This window comes from Equus caballus, chromosome 14 (assembly GCF_041296265.1).
Source record: "Equus caballus isolate H_3958 breed thoroughbred chromosome 14, TB-T2T, whole genome shotgun sequence".
In the NCBI taxonomy this organism is placed as follows: Eukaryota; Metazoa; Chordata; class Mammalia; order Perissodactyla; family Equidae; genus Equus; species Equus caballus.
The window spans coordinates 50,614,638-50,634,402 of NC_091697.1; the positions used below are offsets into that span (position 1 = coordinate 50,614,638).

Here is a 19,765-nt window from a genome sequence, read left to right on the forward strand (position 1 = left end):
GAGCTCACCTGGGCAGGCTCAAACCAGCTGACACCCGCCCTCTCCGCCAAAACCCCAATCGTCAGAATGTTTTCACAACAAGGCTTAACGGGGAGCAGGAGGGATGGAAACTGGGACACAACCTAAACACTCAATAACAGGAGATTATTAAAGTAAATTATGGTATGGTCAGCTGATGGAGTACCACGGAGCCACTGAAAATGACGTGACGCAAGACTGGGAAGAAAAGACGCTTGAGACAGATTGAAACAAAAAGCGGGCTAAAATACTTTGCATTACACTGTAATGCAGTTTGAAAGTTTTAAAAATACCTTTCCCATTCATATGTGTTTATATATTTTACACCTACATACATATGCATGTACCAGAAACAGACTAGAAGAAGATGCACCAAAATTTTCGCAGGGGCAATCACCACTCGGTACAATTAGGGGTAATTATCATATTCTCCGTTCTGCTTATCAATGGTATTTTCAATAACAGCTATGAATTACTTTTGGAAAGAAGAGGAAATTAACTTTAAAAGAATGTTAAGAAAGGCCTCTCCTCTGGTCTCTCTCTGGCTGAGTCACATCTTACAGAGAGAAGAGAGGAAGGCACGGCGGCTCCCCAGACTCATCTACGTTCCTCTCAGTGGTGGAAAATGAGTTTCCTGACAGCAGAGTGGGCCCATCACAGGCCAGGATGGTCCTGGCAGGAGTCACTTTCTAACACGTCCCGACATGTGTTTCCAGTAACGCTGTTTGTGGCTGCTTTCTTCTCTTATCGCTCCTCCCGTGACCTTTCTGTTACAGACTCACTGGCTGGAGCCAGGTGGATTTGTTTGATTTTTGTTGATGGTTATTAGGAAGAGGAAGTGCCAGAAGGGATTACCTCAAGTTTAAACCTATTTCCAGCAGAGTCCTGGGGCCTTTAATTACACATCTCGGGTCTGTTTGGTAAAGAAGTGGTCAAAGATGTGCTTTTTATCTCCCTCGGAATCTCCTGCGACTGGCAGCCTTCCCTGTGTGCCTGGTGTTCCTGTCAGCTCAAGCCACAGTCCCCAGGTGGGAGGCGGGGTGGCGGTGGAGGACAGGATAGGACGCTGAAAGCTGGCAAGAGACATTTTTAACAGTGCCATACCTGAGAGTCCTTGGTCAGGCCGTGCCCTTTTGGAGTACTGACAGTAGAGGAAGGCTAGGAACTGCGTCCCCAGAGAGCTGGGATTCTGTTTTCAGGACTAGAACTACATCGGTTCCCAGAGGAGTCTTCAGGGTCAGCTACTGCTGAACCACAAGGATGAGGACAGTCAGAATGCTGACCGCCCAGCCCAATCTGAGAGCAGACTTTTCTTTCTTTCTTTTTGGCAAGTTTTTCTTTCACATCTTGGTTCTGAAATAGAAACAGCCTGAAGCACCGGTGGGCAGGCAATCAGCGTGTCTGAATGATCAAGAAACCAAACCAGCTGTGGGGCAGACAAATGCCACTCTTCTGCTACAGGTGAGCCTCGTCAGAGAGAGCCAAGGACCAGTGAACTGATCCTCAAAAAAGAACCTCTCCCACTCTCTGATTTCTCCAGGCCAGTGAACGCAGACAGACTCTAGGAATCCACCCCCAGGGCACGAGCACACTGCCATCCTTGTCTTATTTGCCTGTGAGAGGGATTGCCAGATTACAAAGTTGCTAAACGTCCAAGACTGGGAAGTTAAACACGTAAAATGCAACTTTATTAGGGGGAAAAGCAAGGATGGTCAGTTACTGAGGGTCTTAGCATATCTCTGGTCTATCAGCGAAGTCAGGAAATTAGGAATTATTCTTTAGCTGCTTGTATTAAAGACACAGCAAATGTAGGTCAAATGAATACACAATTTCAGACAATAGGACTCCAAATTTCCCTTTAATTTATGCCCCAGAGGGGATGGAATTTAGGGATGAACATTTGGTTACAATGGAAATGGGAAGAAATAGAGTTTAGTTGGAAGCCTCATTCATCATAGGCTGGGACCTCTTACCACCCAAATTCTGCCCCTGGTGAGGCTATTTATTCCGGAACCCCCAATATCCCAGCAATTCCGTCCCACAGGAGCACACAGCCATTGAGTACAGATTCTTGCCCCAGTTCCTGGAATTCTTCAACCCCCTCAAGGCAAGCTAAATAACATTCTTTTTCTTGGCACTGCTGCCTTATTAGAGCAGTGAAAACGGGACCTGAAAGATGCAGAGCATGGTCTCCACTGGAAGAGCTCCTCCCTGGAGTGAACCCAGGCCCCTCTCTGAGGCTCCTGCACCACTGGACACTGAGCGGTGGCTGGGGCCCGGGCCCTGCCCGGGGTCGGGTGTAAAGGCTATTTTGGTTTGCCCACAATTCTGCTGCAATCTAGACATGCAGCCTTTACGTCTTACCTCAGGATTGTTCAAAGTGTGGTACCAATACATTGACGGTACCTTAAATGATGTTAGGTAGGACATAACATCTTTCATTTTAATGGTTATGTATTTATTTTAGTGTGAATTCAAGAAAAATGAAATCAGCACATCAATGGTTATTTCATGGATATTGTTTAGAATGAGGTTAAGTAAGAACAAACTTAGTAACATTTAATAAAAGAATTTAATTAAATAGTGATTTAATAATATAGGTGCAACATAATAGGACAAAATTCATGAAGCTGATTTTTAGATGGCTGAAATCGGGGATAATTCTGTGCCAGCTGACAAATGAACCAAAGTATATGAAAAGCTCAGGCAAGTATATTGAAATGTGAGAGACAGCCTTCCACCATGCTGAGACCTATGGATCAGAAAACCCAGATTCAGATGCTAGGCTCTATCATTTACTTAGCTCTGTGACTTGGACAATGCACAACTCTTTAAGCTTCAGTTTCTCCATCTGTAAAACAGGAGTAAAAATTCCATTCTCCTAGGGGCAGGCCCAGTGGCGTAGTGGTTAAGTTTGTGCTCTGCTTCGGAGGCCTGGGGTTTGCAGGTTCAGATCCTAGGTGGGGACTTACACACCACTCATCAAGCCACGCTGTGGCAGCATCCCACATACAAAATAGAGGAAGATTGGCACAGATGTTAACTCAGGGCCAATCTTCCTCACCAAAAAACAAAAAACACCAAAAACCTATCTCCTAAGATTGTTCTGAGAATGAGATGAGGTAACACAGCACCTGACAAAGAGCAAGTGCTTAGAAAGTAGAAGTGATGATTGTAAGTGGAAAGGACTCATTCTAAAGCAGGCTACCATCTATCTGTTCTGAAGATTTCCTCCCAAGAAGAGGTAGCTCAAACAGTACAGGAACATTGAGCCCTGTGCGTCATGGATCGGCTCCCAGAGAAATACCCTTGCAGACACATTTGCAAACGCCAACACTGCATACATACAGTTTTAAGGTGCTCACAGTTGACACCTCCTTTAAGCACTTCCTGAGCCGTCTACAGACCTGTTAAATTAAGATGGAGAGCCAGGGCACCAAGAGGTACCTCTGCTGCCAGGAGGCCTGGCGACATCCCACCTGCTGGATGCATCCCTAAACCAGGCTTTGATTCTCTCTGGGTGCCTCTTAACACACGGGCCACTACAGCTTTCTTCTCTACATGGGCAGAATGCAAATAGGGTCTCCAGGACACACGTACACCCCTATACTTGGTAACTGGCTTGTCCCCCTTGCTCTATCTTGGCGCAATAGAGCCTGGCCTTGCAATTTTTAACTCAGTGCTGGTGGAGCTGGGTAAACTCGAGGGACTGGCAAATGTACATGGAAACCGTGGGCCCCGATAAGCTGCTGATACGCTGCGCCTGCACTTCCGCCAGTTCTATTTAAACACTGATAGACCCTTGGGCAAACAAGAAACCTTTTGTGCTCTGAGCATCCACAACTGCCATCCGGAGTCCGTTCTGGACCCGGTCAAGGCTCAGAGGAGGTGGAGTGGGGGTGGGAGAGAGGCAAACTTTGCCTGCACTTTATCAGATAAATGCACACCGGCAAGACCACATGGATCTTCAGTCCTGGGGCTCTGAATCTTTCCCCCTCCCCCTGCCCCACCTCACAGCAAACTCTTCAATTGAGATGGAGAAAATGTTTTCTAGAAAATTCACTGCAGATTGTTCAAGCAGGACATATGGGCTAGTTCAAGCCATGACCCACCCACATCACACTAGTAAGAGATGAATGACTCAGCTCACAAAGAGGCAAGGAGGGGGAAGCTGGTGAGTTTACCCACAGGCACTAATGTAAACCAAAAGGGGAGTCAAGGTCAAGCCCAAAGAAAGTCCAAGAAAATCACACTGCCATGGTGCCAGAGGACAGGGGTTGTTTCTTACAACCACTTGAGTTTTGGCCTATTTAGTAAACAGCATTTGTAAAGTAAGAGTTTTGAATTTGTCCTTCTTTCTTGAATGTTAAGTGGATTACAGCCTCACTCTTCCAATTGTGGTTCTTCTGGACCAGCGGTGTGGACATCAGCTGGGAGCCTGGTACAAAGGTAGGATCTCGGGCCCGTCTAGAACTCCTAAATGAGAACCTGCATTTTAACAAGACCCCCAGGCAATTCACATGCATGTTAAGTTTGAGAAGCACTCGTTAGAGTATTTATAAAGCTCCTAGAAAGGTGTATTAATGGATAACAAAATATTATGGATTGTTTCAAGTTTGCAATAGATCTTAACCTAAATCCCGAGCATAAAAAAATAAAGCTCAACCTAAAGGAATGATACTAATAACAGTAGACCTGTTAATATAATAAATTTTGCTTTCAGTAATCAGTTCTCAAACCTAAATGAAGAAATATTTCTCACAAATAGCTCAGTCCATGACATCAGTTGGGCAGCTTCAAACACCCTTTTCTGACACGGAAACGGCATTATTCTTAGCAGTCCAAAGATGTCTTCCCATGAAGGTTCACAGCTGTACATGTTAGAGTTAGTGGCATTTTAAGAGGTTAAGAAAGTTTCCAGATTCAGCATCATTGACAAAGCAGATTTTAAAAAATTGGAATTGAATGTTTCCATAGGCTACATGGATTACCTTGAGAAAAAAGGGGGAGGAGGGGAAAAAAACTATCGACTGGTGGTCAAGAGGACTGGATTTGGATCCTCACTCCATCTGCAATGTGACCTTACTCAAGTTACTGGACTTCTCTGAGCCAGTTCCACAGTATAAAATGGAGGTAACAGCACTTTTGCTGTTATATTATTGTAGGATTAAAAGAGATTATGCCTGAAAAGCACTGTAAGAGCGTTTGGACACAATAAGTGCTAAATAAATGTAAGCTATTAATAAGAAATTAGAATTGAAATACTGCGTCAAGATGTTATTCTGCATAATTTGAGAGAGTAAAGACTCTTGGATCTTGTCCTGTCTCTGTCAAGCGCTAGCTCTAAGAGCCTGCGGAAATCACTTCACTGGAGCAGTAGCTAGAAAGACTTGTATCATCAGCAAGTCCTGCCTCATTGGCTTCGAGGTGGATAAAAACCCTATGGTACAAACTGGGGAGGCTGAGGCCAAGGTCAAGTTCCAGGACAAGTGTGGGTGGCACAGTGATGAGTGAGGGGTCCACTTCACGAGAACATGCAAGAGCAGGCGGCTGTGGAAGGGTGCGTGATGTTCTGTGCCTCCAGGCCCGAATCACCCCATTCCCACCTCCAACGAAGCAAAGCCGGCCATGTGGGAACCCTGGGCACAGAGAAAGTAGTAAGTGTTAAGGAGGGGGTCCGGAAGGGGCAGGAGAACGACAAGAGAGAACAGAAGCAGGGGCATCACGGGAGGGGCAGGGCCTGCATCGTTGTTAGGAGTTCACGCTCTGACAACACAAACCTAAAAATTAGTCTCAGCCTCACCACTTAAGAGCTATAAGGAGCAAGTCTGTTAACTTCTCTGAGCCTCCATTTTTTTAAGTATAAAATGAGGATAATAGTACTACCCACCTCAAAGGTTTGGGATGATGATTAAATGAGGTCACGTGTATAAAGAAGGAAGCAGGGTACTGAGTACGTGGTAAATGGTACCCATTACTATCCATCATAAGCATCTGCAACACAGCAATAAAATACATCCTTCCTGTAGGTTTAATGCCTGGGGTCAAGGAATTTCATGTGAATTTCAGATCAACCAAGGACTGAGTCTCTTTTGGACACCAAGATCATGGGAAGCCTTTGTTATTATCGTTGCAAAAGCCTAGTCATTCTCCTTAGCAACAAAACGGGAAAGAACAGGTATTAGAAGCTGGCTTAAAAAAACACTATCATTTAGGATTCATCAGAACTAGTTGAAATGCAGGAAAAGGCAAGATAATCTCCAGTGCAGTAAAAAGACTGTAAGAAATTTAATGTCTGATATAAGCAGGATGAGAGACCTCATCTCACCAGGCTGTACTAGGGGCTAGTACATACACCATGTAAAAACGATAAACTCATAAAACAGGGCTGAGAAAGAACAAGCAGTTGATTTTGGGGTGGAATGGGATTACAGGTGACTTTTAGATTACTTAGTTATTTTTTCCAAAATCAGGTATTTTTAAAACCCCTGTAAGATCAAGGGGAAAGCATGTACGATGGCCTACCAGCTTCAGGCACAGCGAGAGATGAGTTAGGGCAGTGATTTCCAAACTTTTTTTTTTAGCTGCACAACCTTTTTTGTAAACAAAATCTTATTGAGACCCCAATCTAGAAAGCAGAGAAAAATACTGCTTTCATTGAGTCAGTTCATTTCTATGTTCAATTTTAATCCTTGGGCCACTTAGGTCTGTCAATGAGAGCACAAATAACTACACAGGTTGAACACACATTTGAGTGAAGACATTTTATTGTATTTTTAATGGTTAAAGATATTTTTAGAAGATGAAATTCCAATTAAAAGCTTACAGAAGCCTAGTGTTTCTTGGAAGATAGTTCAGAAACATCAAGAGGATTACGAAAACTGGCGCTAGCCAACTGCCAGGTGCTTGTCCACACACAGCCAAAGCTGGCCGTGGACTCATGCAGAAGTCATTTATTTGTGTTCATGTAAAGTGAGGAAGAACATGGGCAGAGGACACCCCAATATCTTCTAATGACCAAACCAAACTAACAAACTAAGAGCGGCACGGAGAAGAGGCAAGCCTGTGGACACTGTGACAAAGGCCACATCTGTGAAAAGCTCCCCAGGTCCCAAATAAAAGGAGAAAACAGGTAGGTGGTACCTGGGCAGGCCTGGACTTGGGGGGAGGAGACCCAGACACAGGCTGGGAACATCCATTCAGGGTCGCTCACTGGAGGGCTTCGGGAAGGAAAATAAGGCAGGCGGTTTTCTTGTTGGGTGAGGCTAAGCGGATGGTAAAGGAAGGCAGAGAGTAACTGGGGTTGACACAGCGAGACGCAGAGAAAGGAAAGGGAAAGGCGGCCACGGAGAAAATGGCCCGCTCTACAGTCACAGAAAAGAGCCGTGTCAGAATGTAGGCTAGGAAAAGGCAAAGAGAAGTCGCTGATAGGGGAGGTGCAGAGAGGCAGGCCAAGAGGGTACGTGAAGAGCAGAGAGAGGAGCCAAGAGCTTCAGGCAAGGGCAGAAAGGACAAGGCGGAGGGTGAGAGGTTCAACGGGCACTTTGAAGACCTACATACACACAAAGATAGAGCATGGCCAGTCTTGGAATAGAACACAAACGGCCCAAGGAAACAGGAGGCCGGAACTACAGCCTATAGACCTTGGGAAAGGAAATGAGAATCAGAGTTGACTGGATTTGTAGAGTGTCTTGGTGTGACCGAGTGTTGAAAAATCATTTGCCAGGGGGAGGGAGGCTCTGGCTGCTTGGTGGTAAAGAACGCATAATAAGCCCTTTTATAGTAATCTGTGAGGATCAAGTGAATGTGTATATAAATAAAAGGTCCTAGGCAAACACACCACAGTATGACCAGAAAAGCAAGAGGAAGTCCTATTCTCATCTGGGCTGCAGGAATTCAGGAGGAAGAGTGGTCTGACTTATTGGGGATGGTCTAATGACAGCCTTTAGGAAAGAAGGAATGAGGAAAGGCAGAATTTATGAAAGCTATGTGGTCCTGAGAAGGAAATGAATGCCCTTGGTTTGAATTACAGGTTTGGGCTTTTAATGTCCTGCCCTTGGATCCAGCACTGTTGCTGGTTGGCGAGCTGCAGAAAGCTGTCTTCTGTGTGCCAGGCTCTTTACTTCCATTCTCCTGTTTAGAACTCAAAGCAGCCCTGTGAGAAAATATTCTGGGACACAGATTAGGAAACCAAAGCTTGGACGGGCAAGTGAATGATCCAAATCCCACAGCTGCTAACACGGAACGAGGGTGCAAGCCCTGGCCTGGTGGCCTAATGCTCGCCTCTCCGCATGCAGCTGGTTCGCCAGGTCCCAGACGCACGGCGCCCTGACACACGCCCTCCGTCCTCTGGGCCCCTGAGGGCTGGCCCCACAGTGGCAGTAATCTCTCCTTCTTTGGAGGGTATTTTGTTTTATGAAGATCTTTAGTCCCTTCTGGTGAAGACTAAATTAGAGGAGATAATCATAACTTGAAAAGTGTAAAAAGCTTCTTCCACCACTACACAAATAAGGCAGAGAAAATTATGATGTGTTCACGTTTCTTGGACAGGAAAATACTTTTGTTTTATGTCCTGCCCAAGCCTCTCCCTAGACCAGAATCTCCCTCTGGTCAGGGGCTATCTTGTACAAATCTTGCATACACTGTATCTAGCACAACGTCATACACATCATTATCAGCTAACACAAATTAATATTTATCAGATGAAGGCCTAAAGCAACAATATTCAAGAAGCCAGAGCATTTCAGTTATGCAAAATAAGTTCTAGTGATCTACTGCACGGCAGAGCACCCATAGTTAATACTGCGTAGTAACTTAAGAATTTGCTAAGAGGGTAAATCTTATGTTGTGTTCTCATCACCAAAAAAGTGGTAAGAATAATAAAAATCTAAAGGAGGTGGGAGGAACCTTTTGGAGGTGATGGATACATTTACAGCACAGATTGTGGTGATGGTTTCACAGATGTGTACTTATCTCCAAACTCATCAAGTTGTATACATTAAATATGTACAGCTTTTTCTGTCAATCACATCTTTTTACAAATTTATTTTTAGGTAACCTTTTTTTGGTGAGGAAGATTGGCCCTGAGCTAACATCTGTTGGAATCTTCCTTTTTTTCCCTCCTCCCCAAAGCCCCAGTACCTTGTTGTAAGTCATTCTAGTTCTTCCACGTGGGATGCTGCCACACCATGGCTTGATGACCAGTGTGTAGGTCTGCGCCCAGGATCCAAACCAGCACACTCCAGGTGTCCGAAGCAGAGCACACAAACTTAACCACTCGGCCAAGGGGCCAGCCCCCAATCACATCTTAACAAAGTGCTTTAAAACAAATAAAAATTTTAAAAAGCCAGAGCACAAGTGTTTATCACATAGAGAAACTATATTTTTCAAAAGTAGAACTTCATCACTTCTAACACAGGTGATTTTCCAAATTTCATGTATAACACTTTCCAAGGAAATAAAATACTATAGAGGGAGGTGAAACCAAGGCCACGTGGAATCTGAAGACGCAGGGAGGTGTCTTGGCTTCTCCTCAGCTGTCTGAAGTCGCCACAGCAGTGCTGCGGAGCCCTCGCCTGGATAAACTGATGACCTCTGTTCGGCCCTATGTTCCTAAAAACTTTATGGGAAGGTCACCAATAAACTAAGCGTGTAAATGCTCCACCATCTAGTTAAAAAACAGTAAACTGCTACTGGAGCTGACTTACATATTTTCTGCAAAACACATTTATTTACCTTTCCTTCTAATAAAATACACCCAGCAATAAATTAAAGGCAGTAAAAGTATCCATGGCTTGCTATTAAAACTTGATATGTTTTAACGACAATTTTTAGTGTACTGTTTTTGGATGGATCAGGTATGATTTGAAAATAAGCACCCAGTGAGGACACGATTGAGATTGGCAGTAAGGTACAAACAGTAATTTGTCCTCAGTACAGTGTCTGTACTCAGAGAATTAAATGCCTCCCCTGAAAGCTCAGATTGCACTTTAAAATGGTCGATAGACTTCTACCCATGAGTCACTTGTATAAAAATGCCACCATAAAACACATTAGTCTCCTTGGTTTTTTTTTTTAAGTTTAAACCACAGTCTAGTGAGTTTAGCTATCACACTCTTACATAAATGCTGCAGCAGAGGGGGAAAACGTCTCCGGAATTTCAGGGATTTTTTTCCTTTCTTTTTTGTTAAGGAAAACCTCTCCGGAGGGTATCCAACTACTTCTTGAAGACATAATCATATGTAAAGAAAAGTGACCCGGATAAAGGAGGAATTAAAAAAAATCCTTAGTCACTCTTTAAATTTATTCTTCAATTTAAGCCAATCCTCTTTTATGGGGGGCTCCTAGCAATTAGCTGGCAATCTTCTTCTGGAAGTGCAAAGGATTAAAGCAGGAGAAGGAACAAAGGCCCCAATTTGCTCCACTCTCCCGTCAGTCCTCCTTTCTTAACAAATCAGACTTCATTTCCTGTGGGCCTCCTTCCCCACCTAATCTTCTTTCTCCCACCCGTGGTCCCTTAGGGGAAGGGTCCGTGAAGGTAACGTTAGGGAATGCCACCTAGACAAAACCCCTCGGAGCACACAGAACTTCAAACGTGCCTTCAGAAACTAGAGAGTAGGTTTCATTTTCTCTTTTTGGAATTCTGAGCAAACTGCAACTTTTTTTGATCATCAGGTCTTTAAAAAATTGTTGCAGTGCGTAATAAGCCACCCAAGTTAGGCTTTCCAGAAGTTTCGACACACTCCTTCCTCTCTCAGGGACTACTTAGGACAGTGCTCCCAGAAGGTCACATTGAAGGGAGCACAGCCTGGGAATGGCACACGTGACATCTGTCGAACTTACTGTTCCATCTGCAACTGACATGGGCCACATGCAAACCTCTCAAGCTCTTGAGGACTTTAAGGGGCCTGCTAATCCACTCCTCCTTTTCCTCTACCCTTTTAAACCATTCCAAACAGAGGAGGGTCTACTCTCTTTTTTAATGACCTCTAAGGAAGAGTCCACAATAACTCTTAGCCGAATATTCAGGAATTCATTTCCCTATGGTCTTTTCCCATTGCTCTGCATACACACTCTTTCCCATAGTTCTGCCATAAAGAAGAGGAAAATATGGTAACCGTGAGCTTTGAGAAGACCAACATGAAGACAAAATAATTCTTTTTTTTTGAAGAAGAAGAAGATCAGCCTTGAGCTAACATCTGCTGCCAATCCTCCTCTTTTTGCTGAGGAAGACTGGCCCTGAGCTAACATCTGTGCCCATCTTCCTCTACTTTATAGGCGGGATGCCTACCACAGCATGGCTTGCCAAGCGGTACCATGTCCTCACCCAGGATCAGAGCCGGAGAACCCCAGGCCACCGAAGTGGAACGTGTGCACTTAACCGCTACACCACCGGGCCGGCCCCCAAGACAAAATAATTCTTAATTTTACCCAACAATCAATGCCATGAAAATATTCCAATGAAAGAGTAACTTGTAATTTTAAGTGTAGGTACACACGCTCTGCAGTTTCTTCTATTCGCCCTTCTTGGATGGAGAGTAAAGATTCGAGCTGAGTGCTTACTCATTACCCTTATTTGGAAGCTCTGAGGAACCACGGCAGGAACCCAATCTGCCCCCTGTAATTCTACAGGATGGGTGCTGGAAAAACATAAAAAGTTTGATTTCTATACCTAAATCCAGGGAACGGATAAATCACACAAGGGCTTAGGGCCAAAAACAGGTGGGAGACCTAGCGCAGATTAAACCCCATTTCACACACACACAGCCTTGGGGACAACATACAATATAATGACCCAAACACAGCTTTTCCTGTCCCCATGACCACGGGGACACAGATCTCGGGCTTGAGAGTCACTAAGACCTAGAAAAAAATGAACTGCTAACTTTGCTTCTTTAGGCCACTAGTGCCCACTTTTTTAAAACAACTATATACTACCAAATGATGCCACTAATAAAGAGGCTGGTGAAATTAGTGATCCATCCAGCGGCTCGATCAATAAATTATCTGCCATTCCAGTTAAAGCATGCACTGGAATAAATCATGGACGCAAAAATCCTCAATGTTGACAACCAGAGAAAAAAATAACATACCAAATTGACAGGAATGACATCTAAACCCAGCGACTGCCAAATACAACCTGTGAAATGTTCTGTCAAAATAAAGATGTGGAGTCAGGAAGCAGATGGTGAAATTCTTTCTAAAACCTCACTTAAGGGAACATTTTAGGCATTTCTGACCGTTGTGCAAAAGAAAAGAAGGATGTTTCATCAAGTGTAACTCTAGCTGAGTTATGATAATAGGTTGCTCCAATCCTGCCCACTTGGCTCAGGAAGTAACCGGCTTAAACGGGGGAAGCCGCTCTCAGCGGGGGACGTGAATGCAAACCCTAACGACGCAACGTGAAAACTCTCTGCAGCTCTGGAAGGATTTCAGGAAAGAGCTGGGCTGGGTTTTACAGTCAGAAGGCAGCACTTCCTTAGTTCCAGTTTAGCCGATAATGCTTGGTGTCAAGAAGTCACCTTCTTTATTTGAGAGATTTCTTTTAGGTTTTTGACCCATTTTCTTGTTTCCCAGGCTGTATACAGCACTCACGAACCTTCTAGACAACTAATGAATAAGCGTGAATACTGTTGTCTTCTCATAGCTCCAGCACTAATCTTTGTAACACTTAAAGGAAATAACTCTTCTGGGTTTGGGGTCTATAAACCTGCAATCACACAAATGATAAAAACTAACCACCCTGGGAGCAGGAGGAACAACACACGAGGCAGGGCTGGGAGATGCATCTCAGTTTCTGACCTGGGTGAAATCCTGCAGAAATGCAAAAAGATCTTCCACATTTCATGTAGTCTACACTCTCAGGTTTAAGAGCTTTTAAGTTTACATCTCACTAATTCTCCAACTGACCAACTTAGGAATTACAACTCTCAAAGTCAGAAAATAGTGCTTTTCGGTAAAGAAAGAAAAGATACGTAAGTAAAAACAGGCATCAACCCAAAACTTGTGTAATATATCTATTCTACAAGTGACAAATTCTGAGAATAACTGGGGGGGCTGAGGGGATCAAAATGCCACGCAGTAGAGGGACTATTTCAGATTTTACAGGCAGCGACACTGTCCTCAGGAGCACAGCTCTCTCTATTCAGACTTCCCACGAGAGCAGGTCTTTCTGTAGGCCACATAGCTTGGGCGATACAACGAACTGGGATATAAAATAGCCTCTTTTTAGAATGGAGATGATACAAAATCAGTTTCTGTCCCTATCTTTTCCTCCTGAAAACCGTTTACTCTCAATCTAAATTTACGCTCCCCTTTGGGAATTCCTGGCGTATTTCTTTGACGTGTCCTCCACTTTAGTACCAGCCTCCAAAGACCCAATATTCAGAGGCTACCCGTCAAAGAGCACTTTTTGTGGCTGCTCTAAATGAGTATAACACATCTGCAACGGTGTACAGGAATTTGCAAACAGGAAAGTTAAACCACGAGCACCTCAGTATTGGTGTAACAGATGCTCTCACTCAATCTACCCTACAGTCTACAAATACTATTTAGGCTTAAAAATATGCAAAAGAAGATTTTTAAAAATGCACAAACCATCTACAGAAACATATCGTGCATTTTTGTTGTGCCCTTCATCATCCCTTCAATCATCTTCGGAAAGCCTGAAAGGCAAAAATCTACATAGCTGAAAGACACCACCAGAACCTGAAAACTGTTCAACTACACCTTGCACATGGCTGACCTGGACGCATCACTGAGGTTTTGCCAAGAACCAGACTCAGGTGGTAAGAACCATACTTACTTTTTCATAAAATATTCCCTCATACTTTACATTAACGTCCAGTTCTACGTGTATTCTTGGCATGTTTTAAGCTAAAATTTGATTACTGGTGTTTACTGGACTCAGAGCCGGGTGATTTTTCACTATCCACTATGCCCACCCTCAAGAAGGCCGGAGAGCAGGAAGAGGTGGGAGGCTGGAGTCAGAGCCGAGGCCAGAGCTCCCCTCGTGGGGTATATTTTTGTTACTTCTCACCCCAGAACCTCGCCACCTCAGGTGACCACTTAAACTGAACTGTCACTTCCACATAAACGATATAGCGAAGTGGAGTACATCACACTGAATAAGAAACAAACGAAAATAGAGTATCATTTACTTCACTAAAAATCTTGTTCTTTCTTTGAAACTCTAAACAAAATTGATCTCATTAGCAAAGGTATTCATTCTTATTTTTTAACAGGTAAATTTTAATAACAGCTTTTATTCCCACACAAAGCAATCTAACTTTCTCAAAAAAAGAAATGGCTGCACAGAACCCTTTAAACGTAGTTTGTATCATTCCAAATAGTAACAAGAAGTAAGAGACATGGGGGACCTCTGTGGTCATGGGTGACCCTAGCTGTCCCTTAGCAGAGGGTCAAAGCCAGTTTACTCCCTAACCTTAGGCAAATAACAGTAGTTCCTCAGGATCCCCGTTCAAATAATTTGTTTTAAAGACCTACCCTTTGGCTGAACGGGTTATTCTTAGCTAACAACCACTGCCAATCTTCCTCTACCTTATGTGTGGGATGCAGCCACGGCTTGATGAGTGGTATGTAGGTCCGCGCCCGGGATGCAAACCACCGAACTCTGGGCTGCCAAAGCTGAGTGCACGAACTGAACCACTACGCCACCGGGCTGGCCTCCTGAAAGGGTTATTACAATGAAGAGGAGACAAAAAAGAATGAGAGAAAAATGAAAAGTAACAGTATAGCACGAACATTTCCACCGTAAATAGTAAGGACTCTAGGCGACACATGGTACCAAGTTTATGTATCTGAAAAGACTTTAATTTTTAGGACATTTAAAAGAAAATCCTCCTCCTAAGTACTTTTAAAGCAGATCAAACTATAGGTTTACATTTGACAAAGTCTTACGGACCACCAGATATGTAGAAATAGGAATTCCAAATATTTCAGTTCTCTGAATATACAAAACCAAATAAGGCACAAGGACCTAGAGAATAAACAAAGCAAGTCTACAGTGCTTGAGTTCATGTGATTTGGGGCCATTCTATTTTGTCCTGTAGGATGATTTAAATAGCTCTGTTACAGATATCTACATTTATTCAGCTTGTTAGAGATCCAGTAATTCTGAAACTTAGAACATTATATATATAGGCTATAAACTTTTCCAAACTCTAGTGTTGGTATAATCTAATTCAAAATTTAAAAATCTTCAAAAAGACTTTCATAAAACCCTCTGCTTATCTACTGCAAAATATAACTTTAAAACAAGACGATACTATACTATTACTTATAATAATCAATAAACTAGTTAGAATAATCATTGTAATGTCAAGCTAGGAGGCTCTCCATTTTCCTGTTTGGCTTTCAAACAACCTTCACTTCTGTGCATCACACACTGACACCCCTAAACAGACGTCCTAAGCTGATCCTGGATGTTCAAATGCAGCAGAAAAATTAACATTTGCAGCCATCATACCATGCTAGTGCTGGTGTGTGTAGTTGTTTGACCATCTTGCTGCATTTTTTTCTTTATGTTTTATTTGAGTAAGTGGAAGAGGAAAACAATCAAATGGCTGATATTATAAGAACTACTAGTCTCTAAATTTAACACAACTGAGATAAGAATGGAAATCAGGAGGAATGAAGACATCTTTCGCCTCAACTGGGTGCTCACAGGACTTAAACTATTTGGCTGTGCTCAACTGAGAAAAAAGGCAAATGCAGAGAATGCGCAGAAAATATTGGAAATAAATTATCTAAGACTATGTCTAAAACACGAAGCATAATTGGGAATTCCAGAATGATTTAAGATCTCTACAACTCCTCCCTATTTTAGCCCATTATCTTTTGCAGAACCAATTTTCACATGTATTTTTAGGAATGTATTGAGTATGATATGAAAGAAGAAAACTTCCTGTGCTGAAAAAGAAGAAAAAATTGGCCTAAGACCAATTTTTTATATTTCCTGAATAATTCTGTATGAATCTGTTTGAATGAAGATCAGAAAAAATTGCCTTAGCAATCAACAGATGCAAACCAAGAAATTAAACACTGATCTACAGCAAAAGTTGCTACACAAGAGACGTTTATTAATGTTCTGTTATATTTACAGTTTTAACATAGCAAACCAAGGTGAATTACCACTTGGCAGAAAGCACATCATCCTACATTTATAACGCATCAGTTTCTGCTAACACATTGTAAAAGCAAGTAATACAGTATGTTAGGGATCATCTCAAAAGTTCCATGCTAATTCTTTCTTTGCTCCTAGTACCTAATCCCCTCTCTACTCCCAGCCCTGGGCCTAATCATCAGGAGACAAAAGAAAAGGAAAAAAAGAGGTAGGGACTCTAATCACACAGAAAGTGTCAAGAATTGCATTTTAATAATTAAGGTGCATTTGTCCTTGTCCTTTCTATTTTATACAGTGACAACACCTCTGCAATCCCTTAGGTACACAACACAGAACAAGGTACTGCAAAATTTAGAATACAGACTATAAAAAATCAATGTTTATTATTGACCAATTAAGAACACATTCTTGACCACACTTTAAATGTACTTTGCACTATGACTTTGCTTCCAGGTGTTCACAGTACAACTGAATAAATTTCTAGATTAATTTTAACAGCAAATATGGATTATGTGCAGAAATGCAATCATAACAAAAGTTTTAACTTTTGAGAAAATCCCTTTAAAATGGCCAGCATTATACATATCTTACACTAAAATATTTAATTCCAAATTCATTTTGAGATGGAGGATGAATAAAGCAAGACTGCCCCCTACTGACTACAGGGACAAGGCTCATGCTATTAAAATGACTACAAACAATAGATAAGGCATTATTAATACATCACAGACTTGATTGCGAGAGCTTTTACAAACATTAACCACTAATGATTCAATGATTACAGAATTCTGCATTAACTATTAAAATTTTACACCTAGGAACAAATAGAGAGAAATGATCTTTTTCAACAGTACTTTATTTTTTTAAAGCAGGTGATTATTCCTCTGTTCTGCATCTTGATTCACTTCCTGCAGGTGTTCTCTTGCTTCTTGAGAGAGAATTCATAAACGCAGGAAGGCCTTTGCCAGAAAACATCTGCCAGAGAAGGATATTGAATATTGAAACTTGAGTTAGCTTGTTATTTTGGCTGAGAGGAGGATGTAGTCACAAAAGGAGGCAGGATGTTTGGAGACACAAGAAGTACATTTTAACATAGCTTTAAGATTACTATACACTGACATCATAGTATTCAATAAACATTAAAATTTCAGCTCTTAAAGTTATCAAAGACTCTAGAACTAGAAAGAACTTGAAGGCTTTCTCTAAAACCCATGAGGTCAGGGGTTTCTCTCTCCAAACTTCTAACAAAAGAACCCTGCAAGTAGCACTTCCTTCACCCCACACTTAACCTCGACAGCAATGACTGAAACTAGGGGACAAAGACACAGGAGAATCCAGGCACAGCGGTAATCTTCCTAATACACCTAAACCTACTGTTTACCCTGCCAGTTCTGCCCAATCTCATGCAAGGAAGACTTCCAATAAGGATGCCATGACGTCATGCTATACTTAGAGCACGGCAAACTAAAAAATGACCGTAAACTCATAGCTATCACAAATACTTTTTTTAATCAATTAGAAAAAACGTCAGTGTATTTTTGGGCATGTATCTCTGAAAAAAACCAAAAGATATATGAAGCCCCAAAGCTAATTTTTAAAAAGAAATCTATATGACTGAAATAAATGCTCTTAAAATAATGTCTAAACATTTTGTTAAATGCAGTTTTCATTTAACACTTTGAGGCATTTCTGTGTTAGCATAATAAATTGTTTTGGTTCTCATGGAAACAATGGGAAAAGGTACAAGCAACTCCCTATATTAATGCTAAAAGAAACACTAAAGAGATCTATTAATCACTTAAATATTTACTGAGAAAGTACTGTGCAGCACCGTGCACCAAGCGAGAGCTGGATGGGCTCACATATAGGCCCTTAGCTTACTTTTCCATCTTTCCAAACTACTGTAAAAGCCACAAGCAGCCCTTTTATATCTTTTCTGATTAGACTACTGTATAAATCTTTAAAAGGCTGACAAAATGCAGAGAAGCTACAACACTGGAGGAAATCAACAATCTTTTTAAACTGTTACTATTTGCCCAAACTCCAAATTCAGTTGGTGTTTTGATTTGAAGTAAACCAATGATATGGACACAAGAGCAACTTTTCTTTACATTGAGAGACCTCAAAATGTGCAGGAACAAAGACACAAGAATAAAGCAACTCCCAAAGTCAAGTAGAAGCAAAAAGAAAATGGGTAGACTGATATCGAATGGAGGTTAATGGATGAAAACTGATGTAATAATTACTATCATGTCAAAACACTAGAGATGCGAGAACATATGATACAGTCCAGATAACTACCTGGTCACTTCCCTTAGTTCATGCTGCTTCCGCAGAGGTAAATCAGCTTTAATAGGTCCCTGCAAGTCAGAGCCACTCAACAAACATTAAAAATCCATTAACAGGACCTAGATAGGTTACTAATGAGTGATCTCAATTACCTTATAAACTCCAAATGAAAAAGATTGCTAGAGTGGCACTCACCGCTCTCTGTCTAAGACCTGGAGGCCTGATCAGATCAACTTGACTCACAAGTTGTTACAAAAACAATGATGGAACACGAACTGGAGGACAAACAGGTTTTAAGGACTGTGGACATCATTACTAAACTGTAGATAAGACTGCTTCAGAAACAAAAGGAATCCAACAGCCTAGAGATTGTTTAATTTCAAGAGGAAGACAATCATTATTTTTGGACATTATGTGAATTTTTTAGCAAAAATTCCATGGAAACATTTCTGTCTTGCTACTTTATAACACAGTCCAACATATCAAACTTTAACTTGAGGTGAATTTCCTTTAATAAAATAACAGAAGTATTAAGGAGGAGGGGGAAACTTATAAAAAAGGAGAAATGAAAGAATTTATCATCACACGAAAAAACTTAAAATATCTGATGCCTAATAGGCATAGCTCACCAGGTGACAGCAATCACTCATTAGGAAGGGCTCTATCACATTAACGCCAGGGCTTACAGACGCTCTCTCCTCCCATTTGAGACGTGGTTAAAATAACAGAATTTAAGATCTATTACGCTTCCTATGTTCAAGTGCTCTTGGAGTAGCAGTAACATACCAGTTAACTGTGTGACCACCTTTCAGCTACTGTAGCAAGCCCCTCAATTACCTGGTGGCATCATAGGAAGTCGTAGTCCATAAAAATTTATTTTCCAGTTAACTGGCAAATAAGAAAAACTATGAACACTTTCCATTTTTGCCCTTTTCAGATAAAGATATTTCTAAAAGGTATCTTTTCTTTTTAAACAACACAGAAGGAACATTTTGTTTTTCTGCTTCCTCACAGTCAGGCACCCCTGATGCCCTTGTGCCCGCCTCCAGCAGTTCCTTCTGGCTTTTCTCGCTACGGGGTAGGAAACCAGATTTCCTTTCCTAAGCTTAAATGAGCTCCAAAAGAGAATCTCGGAGCTGCTGCTGTTACCGCAGTGCATGAGCTTAGTTCAGCTTTTGTAACGTCTACTTTGGCTGATTACAAAGAGGCTTTCTGGGGTCATTTCAAGGTTGGTTTGTTTGTGTACACTACATTTTGAGTAGCCTGAATAGAAAAGTGACTATTTTTATACCTTTCTCCAGTAAAATGCCAGAT

General features: G+C 41.9%; 1 protein-coding gene across 1 annotated transcript in view; it reads right to left on the minus strand.

The window, feature by feature from the left end:
* Positions 1–16,097: 16,097 nt before the first annotated feature.
* The window catches only part of NDFIP1 (Nedd4 family interacting protein 1), a 46,725-nt gene continuing 43,057 nt past the window's right edge, over positions 16,098–19,765 (minus strand). Inside the window, exon 8 of the mRNA XM_023617503.2 lies at positions 16,098–17,137. The gene's annotated coding sequence lies outside the window, so the exon portion shown is untranslated. The remainder of the gene's footprint in view (positions 17,138–19,765) is intronic.